Here is a 15,554-nt window from a genome sequence, read left to right as displayed (position 1 = left end):
TTACTATCCAACACCAAAATAATTATATCTAGTAACCTGCCTGTGACTTTGAAGGTGTTTCTCTTCACCTACCTTCTCCCTTTGCGAAGGAGCAGAGGGAGCTCTCCAACACTGCCCACCTGCATGTGTATACAAGACTCTTGGCAAACTTGTCCCTTGTAGGGGCAGCTCTTTCTGCCCACTTGTGTCTGTGTAAGCTTCCTTGACTTCCCTTCCCTTTTTATAATAAACTTGCCCTTTTGAATATAAAAAAATTATAATTGTACCTACTATTAGTCATCTACAAAGCCTTTTTAAAGAATTTAAAAAGGGTAACATAAGACAGTACAAAATTCAAAAGTCCACAAGGACTATAGATATGTAAGATGTAAGCACTGCAGGTAAAAGGCACATGGGAATTCTCTACTGTTTGACACTTCTTGAAAAGTGATAATCATTTCAAAATAAAAATACAAAGCAAAAAAATCTAGAAAAAGAAAATACTGTCAAAAGTCTGTCTTCCACACTGTTCTTCAAAAACTACAATTGACAGATTCTTCCATATTCTTACAGAAAAACCTTTACATATGAGCAAAATCTAGGTATTATTATTTTACCTTGTTATTGCACAGATCTGAGTATGTATATTTTGCTTACTAATTACTTGAAATTGACTATCCAAACCAAAAAATGTTAGTCAATATACACGCACAAAGTCCAACCAAGACAGAATGCAAACAGAGCATTAGTCCCATCAATTCTCTCTCCAGGGTCACATCTGGTGTTTTATCTTTTTGGTAGCATCTTCCCTATCCTTGGTTTCTGATGGGTTCCTTGGGGGACTACCAATTTAAGTCTGATTAGTGTCTTTAACATATCATGTCTTTCTTTGGTAATTTATATCATAGTATATGTTCTTACAGCGAGCATTAATACTAAATAATATTCATTGTATTACATACTACATACATAGTGGTATTACATTACCACTCGCCCATGGGTCACTGCAGTGTGTTGACTTTAGTTGTTCAAATTGTGCAAAATTCTTTAGTAGATTGTTACAGGTGTCTAAGAATGTCTTCATGATATTTAAGGAAAACGAAAGTTTGGGAATTTAAATTTAGTAAAATAAAGAACCTATAGAAGGAGATAGTCTTTCGTTATTTCTTTGATGCACTGTTCCTTCTTTAATTCTCACAAAACCACTGAGACAAAGCACCAATGCTATTGTATACATTATGCGTGTCATTCATTTTTTTTAAGTTTCCTATGATATCCCATTTCCCTTTACAAAAAAAAAAAACAAAACACACACACACACAAAAACATGTCATGGCAGGAGTTCCTCTGTTCACCTACATTTCTACTTCTAAAGATAAATATCTTCCAGATGTGCTCAGAATAAATTCCAAATTCCTTACTATTTACTACCACCTGACTAGGCTTTTCCAGTTTCATCTTTCATTTTTCTGATTCCAGTCCTACACTAAGCCTTTTGACTTCAGTGCTCAAATATAATCTTGCCAGAGGCATTTTGATGACTTGTAAACCTTTCTGAGAAGCCCAAATTCCCTAAATCACATAAGGGTATGTGATCTAAGACTAAGAATTTCCTTCCTATCACTGCATAGACTACATATATTATGCTGTAATTTTCACCTGTCTTCCCCAATGTCACAAAAGGGCAAGAAATATGTCTATCACCCCCAACTTTGTACCCTATTTACCATTAATCCATGGCCCAATACGTAGTAGACAATAATTATTATTGGATGAACAAAAGATCCCTCCAAATTTTCCTAGATTAGGGGAAATTTCTTTTTAATCAATACCATACAAATCATACATTTTGAGGCATGGTTCATGCTATAAACCTACATGAAATGCCCTCTCCTCTTCATGGACATGAGCCATAGATGGAGATAAATTATTTTTTTTTTTATGTCACTGATTTTCTGTAAGCAACCTATTCCTCTATTGTGAAACAGTGGAATGCTGTCCCTCAAATATACTGTTTTAAATGAAAATGATCAAAATGTAAAAAAAACAAGGTATTTCGGTAGACATTAACACTTGAATAAAGAAAGTCATTCCATCAACAATTTACTTTGGGGGAAAAGTGAGCATGCTTGAAATGTAAATCAAAAGATCATTTTAATACAAAAAATCTATTGACAGCCTCAGGTGGGCCATCCTGACTACCTCCTTCCTTGTCTTGCAATTTTAAGTTTTATATAAACCATAAGCACCCAAATATCTGCAGAGTTCTTCAATGATAAATCTACAAACTAACTTTGCTACAAGAGAGATAAACAATTTATTAAGTCTAACAAATGCACGCACTCGTTCTGGCCCCAGATTAGCATTTTAGTGGTTTAGCTTGGCAACTGAAATAATAATAGGTGTTGTATTATTTGTCCAAGAAAACAAGTCAGTGTTTAGAGCATCTCTCAACACTTTGTGAACTAGAGAAAACCGTGCAATATATTTAACAACGGAGAAAAAAAGAGAGAGGAAAGCAAAAGAGAGGCACTTAAAAGGCATGTTAATTAATGTCTTTTACAATGATTAAGTAAAATTGACCCCATCTGAATTCCCAAATCTATTAAGAATGTTTTTCACACCACTAGTACCAGACAGTGCTTCGGAAGCGAAAGGGGATTTCTTTCCCCTCCCTGTCCCACTCCCAACTCCAGAAGGAACAGAATCTCACCAGTAAGTCGCCACCAGTCTGCAGACGAAGGTGTGGCTTCTGTCGTTTGAAAACTTTCTTTAGAAAGCTACGAGGAGCTTTCCGCTTTATCTGCTTCTTCTGGGAGACTGTGGTCGAAGGCGCCATTTCTTCCTCAGCTACCAGCCGCTTCAGTTCCAAAATTCCCAACCTCGCACACTGACCCTCTGGCCCGGCAACTGCCAAAGCAAATCTGCAACTCTCAACATCCGGGCGCCAATTTTTGAATTCCCCGCCAGAAGAGCGCCCGGCGCTCCGCAGTGACGTCACACAGCCCAAGTCCCGCCCCAAAGAAACAAACAGACTGTTTGAAGAGCGGGGTCAGAGAATCCCTGGCGTCATTCAAAAGCCGAGACTTCCTCTGTTCGGCCCCGTAGCATACCGCTTCTATGGAAGCATTTCTCAATGGTTCCAGAATGTTGGGAAATTGTGGAGAGTACTGTTATGTCAAAACAGGTACACTTAAATTCTCCAAGCTCTCACTCTCTACCGAGTCTAATACATATCGACTAAAGAAGAGATGAAAAGAATAAGGTGTGTGATGTTATATCAGGGTTCAAAGCCTTGCCAACAAGACTAATTTTTCCGATATTAACAGCTAACACTTTCATTTTACAGTTTCATTTGATCACTTGAAGTCTTTTTGTTAGGGGGAAAAGATATCCTAAAGGAACTCTCCTTTTCCCCTAACATTTCCATGATTCTACTTGGCCTTTACAAATGCTTCTCCCTTTAATTTTGTTTCCTCCATTTAACCATGTAATAAATTCAGGTGCATCTTGAATGCTACCCATTTATACTTTTGCTACTTCTCCAGCAATTAACTTTTCTGTCATACAAGTAGTTCTCAAATTTCATCGTGTGTCTGAAGAAGTACCATCAACCCCCCCACACACACACACCCACACCCGCAGCCTTTTGAATGCATTAGGTCTGATGGTGATGTGAGAATTTGCTTTTCCAGCAAATAAACAAATGCTAGGTTGAGGAACACTTTCAGTGTGAAAAATACATGCCTTTCGTATTCTTTCTCCCTGTAATAATTTGTGATTTCAATAATGACAAAAATGATGCCTCCTCTTTCATTTCCAAGACTTCTGTCTGCTAAATAATAATCTCATGCATTGAGAGCCATCCACACTATGGTCATAAACTAAGCTTTGTTATTACCGAATACCATATGCTTCTAGAGTCTCAATTTGCTCATCTTACTGTTCAATCTCATCTTTTACATTTTGAACTCATTCCCTTCAATAATCCACTCCAATGATTCTTAGATGCCAGATGTCACTGTCCTTTCTTTTTGCCCCTATTTCCCCTCTCCTCTTATTCTCCAGCCTATGATCCACTATGCATCATCATAATATTTCTTTACCTTTATCCTCAACTTAAGCTGTTCCCTTTTCTTTTTCACCTCACACTCACCTGAGAAAGCATGCTTAAATCTGTGCATTGATAGTAGCTAAAGGAAAGCACACTGGTCTCAATTTAAATTCATATCCATTCAACTGGACTTTATATACTCCCGCAATTTAAGACTATTTATTCACCTATTCCCTTCTTCAAACCTCCTTATACTGCATACCCCACCCTCACCTTCAGTTGATGTCATTGCTCCAGTAACACACGGCAGAGATACGAGTCTGCGCGGGGGACGTCGAGGTTGTGAAGAGTCAGCACATGTAGATGGTTGCAGCAAAACGTTCTCTCTCCCCTCTTATCCTTTCCAGCCTCCCTTTTATACCCTTAATCCCAGGATGTTGGCCTGGGGGCAGGAGGAAATCTCCCCTCACATGTGCTACTGCGATCAGGGTGGATATTTATCAGTTGCCCAAAGGTTAAGCCACTCACACAGGTGGCAAGATGTCTTCTTCCTATTATGATCTTGGGCTTAAGCTCCGGGGGTGGTTGGGGAGGCTCATCCCAGTTGGGACCCAACACACATGTTCCCACTATTACATCTACCCACCATTTTCCATCCATTCCTGTGGATGAACCATGTGTCTAAGACAAAGACCAACAAACCAAACAAAAACAAAACCAACAAAAAACTACATTTGTGCCCTAGATCTCAGCCCCTCCCTTTCTTAAAAATACTCCTGGCGATTCTACCCTCTTCTGCTTTATGATTTTTTTCTCTTTTGTTCATTTTTCCTTCCCATCTGCATACATGCACAATAATCTCCCCAACCTTTTAAAGTATCTCCTTTATACAAACTACAATTCCTGCCATTTCACAAAGAAATTAAAAGGATTTGACTAAATTTGACAGCTCCGATTCCTGCCACTCTCCTTGAAAGCCACTGCAATCAAACTTTTGTACCTACCTGTACACCAAAATTGTTTTGTTTAGGATGATTGTGAACATAACCCTTTTAAATCAATGATTACTTCTTATACTTCAGTTTATTTGACTAGTCAGGAATATTTGTTCAGTTTTGTTTCTTCTTTTCTGCAAGATATAATTTTCTTTAATTTAAATGTTATATATTTTTAAATTTTCCCTATCTGACAATTCTTCAATCTCACTTTCTGTTTTCCTTTTGTTATTGATGTCTAAATCTTGAAGTTGCTCATGAATTAGTATACAGACTTCTCTATATTTATCCCTTAAGTGACTTAACCCAATAACAGGGCTTTAAAGAACAAATTTACATGTCTAGCTTATTCACTTCCCTAAACATCTAACACTTATATTCAAGTCTATACTGGACTCAAATTTTTAAAGTCAGCTTAAATGTAACACATATAAAATTAGCTCTCGATATACCATGCACCCAAAACCTGCTTCTCCTACCATTTCCCTATCAGCGCTGATGGCACTATCACTCCAAACACTTCAGCCAAAGTCTTGGAGTCAGCCTTAGCTCCTCACTTTTTCTCACCTCACATTCAGTCTTTCAGCAGATCTTGTCATCTCTGCTTGTAGTCACTGATCAGTCTTGACACCAAGTTCTCATCTATCTCTGGGCAGGGGCAACACCCTCCTGACTGTGTCTCGGTGAGTTTCTATTTTTCTTCAATAAAACAGCCAGATTTCATTTAGATTATGTCACTCTTCTCCTCAAACCCCTTCCATTTCCACAAAATTAAAAGTTCCTGCAATGACCTCTGAGGACTCATCCAATCCCCAACAGCTTATACCTACAAAAATACAATTAATTTTCTCACTTGTGTCGCCAACAATTCAGCAACTCACTTTTCTTTGTATTGCCTCCTGCTGGTTTCCAGAAACACCTGAAATCCTTGCACACTTCTCCATTAACACTTCTCCATACTAATTGTTACTACTCCAAGAAAATTTTTCCTGCATTTAACTGTCTCAGTGTCTCTTTCCCTTCTTTCAATATAGGAGAGATTTATTTAAAATAGATACATATATATTCCATACATGTATCCACATATGTGCCCAGGATCTCACAAGTGAGAACACAAATGCATTCAGAGGGGAGTGTAGCAGCTGGCATACCTTCCCAGCTCTCTGTGTTCAAGGCCATTATATTGGTAATTGGAAACTTGATCGTGGCAGTCCTGGACACTGTGAAAACTGGCAAATGCTAAAACAAAAAGTTTTGTTTATTTCTGGAAGTTAACACTTTTTCTCATTGACCTGAACTCTAACCTTCTGCATTTTATTTTTTTACGTGGTACTTTTTAATATTTGGTATTTTCTCTTGCATATAGAATAACATTATATCTAATTTACAGTAGTAATTTAATTTTTAAGAGGGAAATTACAGTAATGTAATTTTTTAAGAGGGAAAGTGAAATATATATATACCCCTATTGCTTCTTTAACAACTTACCACAACTTAAAACAATGGAATTTTATCATCTCACAGTTCTGGGGAGTCAGAAGTCCTAAAATCAAAGTATTGTCAGTGCTGCTATTTACTGAAGATTCTTTGGGAGAATCTGTTTTCTTTGCCTTTTAAAGTTTCTAGAAGCCAGTTCAGTCCTTTCACTGAGGCTTCCTTCTTCTATCTTCAAAATACATGAATCTACCTTCTTTTTCAGTCAGCGTATCTCCATTTTTTTTTCTTCTGTAATTCTCCTGACTTCTAAGAACTCTTGATATTACCTGGGGACTATGCAAATAATCCAAGATCCTTCCAACTCTAGATACTAAATTATGTCTGCAAAGTGCCTTTTGTCATGTAAAATAACATTTTCAGATTCTGAATATTAGGATAGAGATTTATGGGGGGATTGGCAATATTTTGATATAGCCAGCTCTCTCCTGAATTTGATGCTAGAGCAGAGCTGGTCAATAGAACTGTCTTCAATGACACAGATTTGATATCTGCTCTATCCAACAGAGTAGCAACTTGTGGCTAACATTCAAAATATAGCTTCTGTGACTAATATTATTACTTTTATTTAATTATAATTATTTGCTTTTAATAGTCACATGTCACTAGTGATTATCATTTTGAATAGTGTGGTTAGAGCAGACTAACAGATAATTCTTACAAGTAATTCTGGTGGTTTTAGGCTCAGTGGAAACCAGGTATCAGGATTCAAATAAGATGTTTTCTTTTTTTTTAATATATTACCTTACATTATAATTACTTTTTCAAAGCTTGACATATTTTAAAAGAGTAATAATCTCATAATGAACTATGTCCCTACACATTATCATACTAGATCTTAGCAAGTCTATGATATTTACAGATAATTGTAGATCTAATTATTTTTCTTTGACACAATAAGGAATGGCAGAGAGTTTGGATGATCCAGATAAAAGAGTTTAAGTGAGAAAAATAAGGCATTAGCCCTGGTATTTTAATTCCCCAATATGCTATACTGGCTTTAAGTATAAAAAAGTATCTAATATTGTTTACTTGCTTTCCTTTACACTTTCACTTTCATTTACTAGAGTCACAAATTAAAACATTAGAAAACAATCAAAACCTAAATTTTCAAAATGTCCTTTTTTAATGTATTTCTTTCAATATTTAAGTTTTATTGATTGAAAGGGTAAAAGAAAAGAAAAGAAAAGAAAAGAAAAGAAAAGAAAAGAAAAGAAAAGAAAAGAAAAAACCCTACAAGAGCTTAGTCTACACAGGTAGTCTCTTCCCTCAAAAAATGGAAGTGGGGCCTTCCCTAATGGCACAGTGGCAGCACTATGAAGCTGTCACAACCACTGCAGCACAAGTTTGACTCCCAGCCAGGGGGGTGACCCACATGGCGCAGCAGACTTCTCCTGACCTGCCTGCTGCTCTCCTCAGCAGTATGTTTCAGTACATCTGCCTGTTCTGCTCCCCACTCAGTCTCTGGTGAATCGTCTCTTTCCCTGAACCTCTGGCCTATAGCCAAGTTCTGTCTGAATAAATAAATAAATGAATCTTTTAAAAAAAATGGAAGTGACTGAAAAGAGTTCTTAATCACACATGCAGTGAAACTAAAAGTATGTTTAGATAATAACAACAAAGAGCAACATGACACTACAAAGGAAAACACATCCTTTTTTTAAAACCCTAACCAGTTCATCTAATACAATAACATGAGATACTAATAATGAGTTGGAACACATGTGAAACAACTATACAAAGTTATTGAGAATTTTTGATTTTATCATGAATAACATGTGATAGTTGCAAGGACCCTTTACTAATAGTGTTGTATTTATCTTTCAGAATCTATTTTAAGAAATTATCATAACTGTAAAAATAATGAAGTATTTGAAAAGAGACTTATGTGTAAATTTCAGTAAAATAATCTTTTAACTATTACTAGTGACATATTAAAATTATATTCAAGAAAGTTTTTAATAGGCTAGTGGGAAGTCCATATAATGCCAAGTGAAAGAAAAATACATGAAGACCAAACTCAACATAATAACAAGAATATTGAAAAACATATCTACATACACAAATTCACACCGAGAAGAAACATACCAAAATATTGGCATAATATTTGGATAACAGGAATATGGATTATATGGAACATTATTTTAAATGTCCTATTTTCTATAATAAACTTGACTAAAATATCATGCTTAACATAATTTATTATGAGATTTTTCACATTTTATAGAGATGTATTTTTATTTATGCCTATAAGAACTGGGGTGTATACCAGAGATGCAGGGGATGAAAGGATTCACTAGAAACAGAGTTGAGGGACAGAACAGGAAAATCTACTGAAATACACTGCAGAGCTGTGGGTAAGACAGAAGAAATCTGCTGTACCATGTAGGTTAGCTCCCTGGATTAGAATCAAACTCATGCTGCAGTGGCTGGCAATAGCTTGATAGCACTGAGACTTTAACCCCAGCACCACCAGAGAGGCCCAAATTTTCATATATTAGCAATTGACATAGGATAGAATTTTACATGTTTATTGAAAATATTCATCAAAACAATTCCCTAAGAAAATTATCTACATTAGAAAACCTGTAAAATCTATAATACTTTCTGGTGTTTGACACAACCTTGGAAAATAATTTTATTTGCTTTTCAATGTACTAATAATTTTATTTGCTTTTTATGTACTAATGCATACATATGGAATACATTACTTAATAATGTATTCCTTGATAATGTATTCCTTAGATAATATATTCCTGTGAATTAGCACTTTTAGATAATTTAACATGAAATGAAAGATTTAGAAAATGTTTTTAATTTGTGATATTGTGCTTTTTAGCAAAACATTATAGGAAGTGTTAATGTAAGTTATTGTTTAGGGAGAAATTTGTAGTTTGCAAAAGATGTTTGACACATAGTATTGTTAGACCTTTTTCAAATTCTGCTGACTATAATAATGGTTATTATAAAAAAACTTAGTCAGCCTGATAGAACAGAAATGCCAAAGAATTTTGTAACTTTAAAAGACCTCTGTCAAGGCTTCATTTATCATTTGTGAGATACAGAGTTTCACAAAACTATGGAAACTGTACTACTTCAGGTTTTCATCAGTTCAATTGTTTGTAAGACAAATTGGATATTTTCATCTTACTTGTGTGATGAGCTCTTAATTTTCATGATTCAAGTGTTTAGCTCCACCAAGCACACTTCTTGTGTTTCCACTCACTGACTATCCCATTTCTCAGACTGAATACAGAGTAGTTACTGGAACACATATCATTTTCCAGTGTTGATGAAAGATAGTGGCTTTAAAACAAATTCTTGTTATGAATGCTGAACCTTAGATTTTTTAATATTTTTTCCATAAACAAATGGTGACATTGAACTAGTACATGGTAATCCAAAAGACATGAACAATGCTAGGAAATATTAAGAGAAAATAAAAAATCGTAAGTTGGAGGAAAAGCAACATTGTTAACAATAAATTTTCTATAACATTTTATTACTATTCAATTGACAATAGAATGTTATTTGGAACAGAATAGGGTAAAAGAAGAGAAATATTGCAAATTTTAAAATTTAAATAACAGAGGCTTGTAATTTATTATGTAAGAGGGACAGTAAAGTACAGAGATTTCTATTTTATAACAGATAAAAAGAACAAGTTTGGAAGAATAGAAAAAAGAGTAAATTTAATTTCTGTTCACACTTTATCAGTCCCTTTGTTCAATAAACTAAACACATTACAAAATTATGATCAAAATAATTTTATACTTTGTGTTTACCAAGTTCTAGAATTGCTATAAACACCAAATAGTGTACATATCCAAACTTCTTCCTGATTTTATAGGTAACTACTACTATTATTTACAAATAAAGAGAGATCCAGAGATAATTTTAAAATGTGTAATTTAATATATGATAAAAGAGATGTATTGCACTAAAAACTGGAAACAGCATAAAATGTCCATCTTAGTATAATCTTAGTATAATCCATACAGTGCCGTAAAGCAACATAAAATAATGACTCCACCTACCAGTGAGAAATATGTAACTATACAGTTTAATGTGATAAGCAAAGATGTTTTATTGTGGATAGTTTTCTTTTAAAATGAAGGTAGAAAAATATCTAGAAATAAATGACAAACGTGCCAATTTTATGGTCAATTTTTTTTCTGTAATTCCCTTTTTTATTGAAAGTAAATTTATAATAAAATGGGGAGATGAATCCACTTTTATAATTTTGATCAAACCTAGTCAAGTGGTTAATTTCAAAAATATATTTAAATTAGGTTTTTAGTTTCTAAGAGTAGCAATGGCAATAACATAACTATAAAATTGTTTTCTACTTAATGAAAACTGTTTTTTACCATGAGCACACCCCTAACTTCATTTTCTATGAGCACACCTATTCAAGCAAGAACAAAAGAAGAAAAGAAGTAGATGTGAAGCACACTGGCCCTTCCTTTAAGGTGAATATCTGAAAATTGCATGGAGCACATCACTTATATGCCTCTGAACAGAAGTCTGATAGATAATAACTTGAAGATGTTATTTGGACTTGAAATACTATTTGGATTTGAGCTACTCAATGTCTAGCAAAGGAAGGTGTAGTAACTGACATCTAAGACAGAGGTTTAACAGGGAGTCATATGAGCAGAGAGAAAAATGAATTTAAAAGTCAACTCACTGGAATCTGAGTACAAGTCTATCACTTATTAGTTTTGGGACTTTGGGTGTGTGAGTTAATCTCTCTAAACAAGAGTTATAGTGTCTGAAAAGGGGAAAATGCCTAATACTATCACTATAGTATACATTTCTCATATTTTGGCTGGTCTCCTATTTTGGCAGGAAATAATTATTCTGTGTGTCTTGTAAAGCTATCATCATACTACACAACACAGAGATGATTATCTATTTATATCAGTTGTTCCTAGTATGAACTGCTATTATATTCTCTAAGATATCTTTCAACCAAAAATTAATCATTAAACTCTATGATTAGTTCAATTATCATCACCATCTACCAAAACATAAAGATATGCTTTAAAGAAAATCTTGCATTCACTACAGAGCAGATGATGAAAACAGTATTTTTATGATATCCACCAAAATCCAAACTACAGTTATATCTATCTCTCTATATAAATTTATGATGCAAAAGAGAAAACACGTAAGGAAACTAACCAGCTGCTGCAAGCATAAATGATGTAATAGATACATGGCATAGATTCTCAAGAATATTGAATACAGCATATAAGTGTTTAAAGGTATTTAATTAGAAAGTAGTATTATTTAAAAATGAACTCAGTCTTATTTTTCAAAATAACATGAAACATCAATAATTTTAAAAGTGTTTTTGCATTAAATAATAGGACAATAATTAGAATGTAAGATGTTAAGGATAGAATGAGAATGCACCTCCATGAAAGGAGAAGGAACATGAACTGAGCACCATTTTCCTCACCTCCACTCACATGCAGAGAGGCCTTTACTACAAGTCCCAGCGGGCGATGAGCCAGATGCTCTGAGAGGTGGAACTACTGGAACCAGGGGCAGGGCCAAGTGGCCAGGTGGACTCTCTATAGCCATAGGTAAGTCTGCTTTCCTGCTTTTCCACCTTTGACTTGCACGTAGGGGCTTCATGGAAGGGAAACATGGAGAGACAGTTGGAAGAGACACCTGAAAAAGATGCGAGGATGAGAGACCCATAGGGAGGCAGCTTCTGAGACCATGGCAGACAATGACAACTTTTACCTTGATGTCGTATATTTTGAATTTTGAGTCACTCCTACTATTCCAGCTCTCTATCCCTGACTATTCCCTTTCTTGTGGTTCCTTGTCAGAGGTTCCTTAAACTTGTGGCAAGTTTGAGATTTTGTGGCCCTGCTTCATGGCCCTGCAGACTGGTTAGGGATTTGCCTACAAGGAATGAGTAATTTGTGAATGGACATTTAATCTTCAGTGTTTGCTAATATTTGAAATCCTTTATTCTCTTTCTTTATGGACACCAATTCTACAAAAATCTCTCACACTAAGAGTGGACTACCATTGTCTTTGTGTATTTAAATGGCCAAATCCTTTGAGAACTTGCACCCCTTAACAGTTTGGGTTCCCTGGGTGCCTCTAGGGTGTACAGTAACAATAATTCCAAATTGAGGGAATAAAAAGAATAAGGGAGAGACAATTTGTTTTAATGGCTTAGAATATCCTAGAGTTGACAGAAGAGGTGAAATTTTAGACTCCTAATGTGCAAGCAAAAAAAAAAAAAAGATATATATCAAATGCAACTTTGCAAAACTGCAGAAAACCTGAGAAATGGGATAGAACTATGTGGAACAAGAATGGAAAGTTCTTCAAATTCTTTCAATGAAATGTAATTTTAACGTAAAAGGCAGATAAAGAAAAAAATAGGATCTTACTTTGAAATAAAAATAATGTAATTTTAACATAAAAAGCAGATAAAGAAAATAAATAATAGGAGGATCTTACTTAGGAAATAGAAAACCCTAAAAGAAAATCTTTTTTAAAAATCAGAAATACAGGCCCTCCATGGTGGCGCAGTGGGTTAAAGCACAGTACTAAGAAGCTAAAGCCACTTCCGCATGAGTTCGATTCCGCCTGCCCCGGAGGTGACCACATGGCGCGGCAGACCTCTCCTGACCCGCCCGCTGCTCCCCTCAGCAGTGTACTGCTTCGATCTGCCTGTTCTGCTCCCCACTCCCTGAACCTCTGGCCTATACCCCAGTTCTGTAAGCACAAATAAATACATCTTAAAAAAAAAAAAAAAATCAGAAATACATCTATTCCCAGGAACGGAAGATTTGTTAACTTTGGAACAGCCACTAATAATGAAATCACTATAGTAATACACTAAAGGGAATGGGTGGGAAATCACAAGGACATTTTAATAAAATAATTGTATTAATTCATCACATATTCATGAACTAAACTGTTAGCAAACTAGAAGTAGAAAGAAATTTCCCTGTGTCTCCAAGTCTCCTTCTGGGTACTACTGGGATAAAAGTTGGGCTTTTAAGCAAGGGGAAGCCACTCCCACTTGCCTTCTGTGGGCCACTCAACTCCACCCCTAAGTCCCCTTCCTCCCCGCTCAAGAAGTTCATGGCATTCTAAGATTTTTAAACCAGGGTGGCTACATATTCACAGCACAACTTAACCCTCTTTTATGGAGATATCTTGTTATTAAAATACTGTGCTATCCACAGTCCAGTCCTGATTTGTTTGCCAAACTTTTGTAAAGCAGGTACTTTCTTAAACTAATAGCAGACATGTTTTTCTGTTTAGGTAAATGTTAATAATCACAGCTGCTTTGGTAATTTAGTTATTCGGCAAAGACATTGTAAACTACTTGAAAAGAAACCATCTGGTTTGCAGTTGTAAAACTGAAACCAATTAAAACATTTAAACAGCATTTTGTTTTTCATTTTAATCTGTAAAAATACATTTTGCAAGTTCTAATTAGTGGTTGATTTTTTTTCTATTGCTTTTATCATGAGAATCAGACTGAAATAATTTTTAAGCCATGAAAGCTATTTCTACAATTGATATTAAATTGGGATACCAGATAGATTAGAAAATAAAAACTAAAAAATATACATTTATGATATACATAAATACAAATAGTATACAAAATTTCTATGTACCAAACCTGATAAAATAGGACAAAATACATATCACTGCATACAAGCTGATTGGTTAGGTATTCCTCCAAGAACCTAGTAATTTAGTTAAGGGACTATATTTGCTTAAAAAAGAAAAAAAAAAGCAGAATTCAAAGGTTGTAATCAGAAATACACTATTTTCCCTATCCACTCTCCTTTTAGAATGTATACCACGATATGATCAGTTCCTTTTTAACCTTGGAAAGAAGCACACAACCTTGGAAAGTAGCCCACAACTCTTCTTCTCACTGGTAATAATAATAATAATAATAATAATAATAATAATAATAATAAACTAGGATCATTCTGAGTTTCAAAGCCTGCATGTGATTCTTACACGATCTGTTGTCCTATAATAGCTGAAATATCCAACTTCATTCACAAGCAGAGCCACACCCACTCCCCAGGTGAAGCTTAGAGCCTGTTGTAAGAATAGAGGAAATCCAGAGCAAGGAGTCATTTTGTAACTTTTCCTTCCCTAATTTTGCCCTAAGGCCTCAGTCCTTACTAATATTTGAATGAACCTTCCAGAGACAATATGTCCTTCCAGAACAAGGGATAAGCTTGGGACAAAAGTTCTTACTTGACTGCCACTGTCTTAAATTGCTTTCTACCGCTTATAGATTTGTGGATGCCTAAAGTAAGCATTTTCTCTTCCAAAGAATTTTGATATTTGCTTAAAATGTCCTGGCTGCCCTCCTCCCATTCAGGTTGACTTCTGACCCTCAAGCCCCTTGAATACAGGACATATCACAGCAATGGTTGTTCTTTCTTCTTGCTATAAAGAGTGTCTTGATTCACTTTAAAATTCTTGTGAGGCTTGTTTGTCCTCTCATGGATCTATGTATACAGCATCTATGTCAACTCACTAGACCACAGAGGATATGGGAAAAGCACTCAGATGCTGGATCTACACTTAAAGCATAGTTGAAGTATCCTAACAGAAGGGCTTTATTTCACTCCCACGGCTGCCAGGCATTGTCCTCTGTATTTCCCTGTGACTCCCCATCTTCAGGGCCTCCAAACAGCCTCTTTGAGTAACCTTGTTAGAATCCTCTCTCGGGGCCTCGTGAGTGGCACAAGAGGTTAAGTCACAGCACTATGAAGCTGTCCTCAGGCATAGCAGCACAAGTTCGATCCCTGACCTGGGAGGTGACCCACATGACACAGCAGACCTCTCCTGTCTCTCCCACTGCTCCCTTCAGCAGTGTAAATGCTGCCTGTTCTGCTCCCCACTCTATCTGTGGTAAATCCTCTCACCCTCTGCACCTGTAGCCTGCACCCCAGCTCTTATATGCACAAATAAATATATTTTTTTTTAATCCTCTCTCTTGACTTAAGAGGAAAAAG

General features: G+C 35.6%; 1 pseudogene; it reads right to left on the bottom strand.

Annotated features, from left to right (window-relative positions):
* Nucleotides 1–2,605: 2,605 nt before the first annotated feature.
* Nucleotides 2,606–2,893, bottom strand: LOC105854516 (annotated as a pseudogene).
* Nucleotides 2,894–15,554: the final 12,661 nt, after the last annotated feature.

This window comes from Condylura cristata, unplaced genomic scaffold (genome assembly GCF_000260355.1).
Source record: "Condylura cristata isolate star-nosed mole 26May11 unplaced genomic scaffold, ConCri1.0 scaffold00001, whole genome shotgun sequence".
NCBI classification, from domain to species: domain Eukaryota; kingdom Metazoa; phylum Chordata; class Mammalia; order Eulipotyphla; family Talpidae; genus Condylura; species Condylura cristata.
The sequence above is the reverse complement of the archived record's forward strand: the minus strand, read 5'-3'. Positions and strand labels throughout refer to the sequence as shown.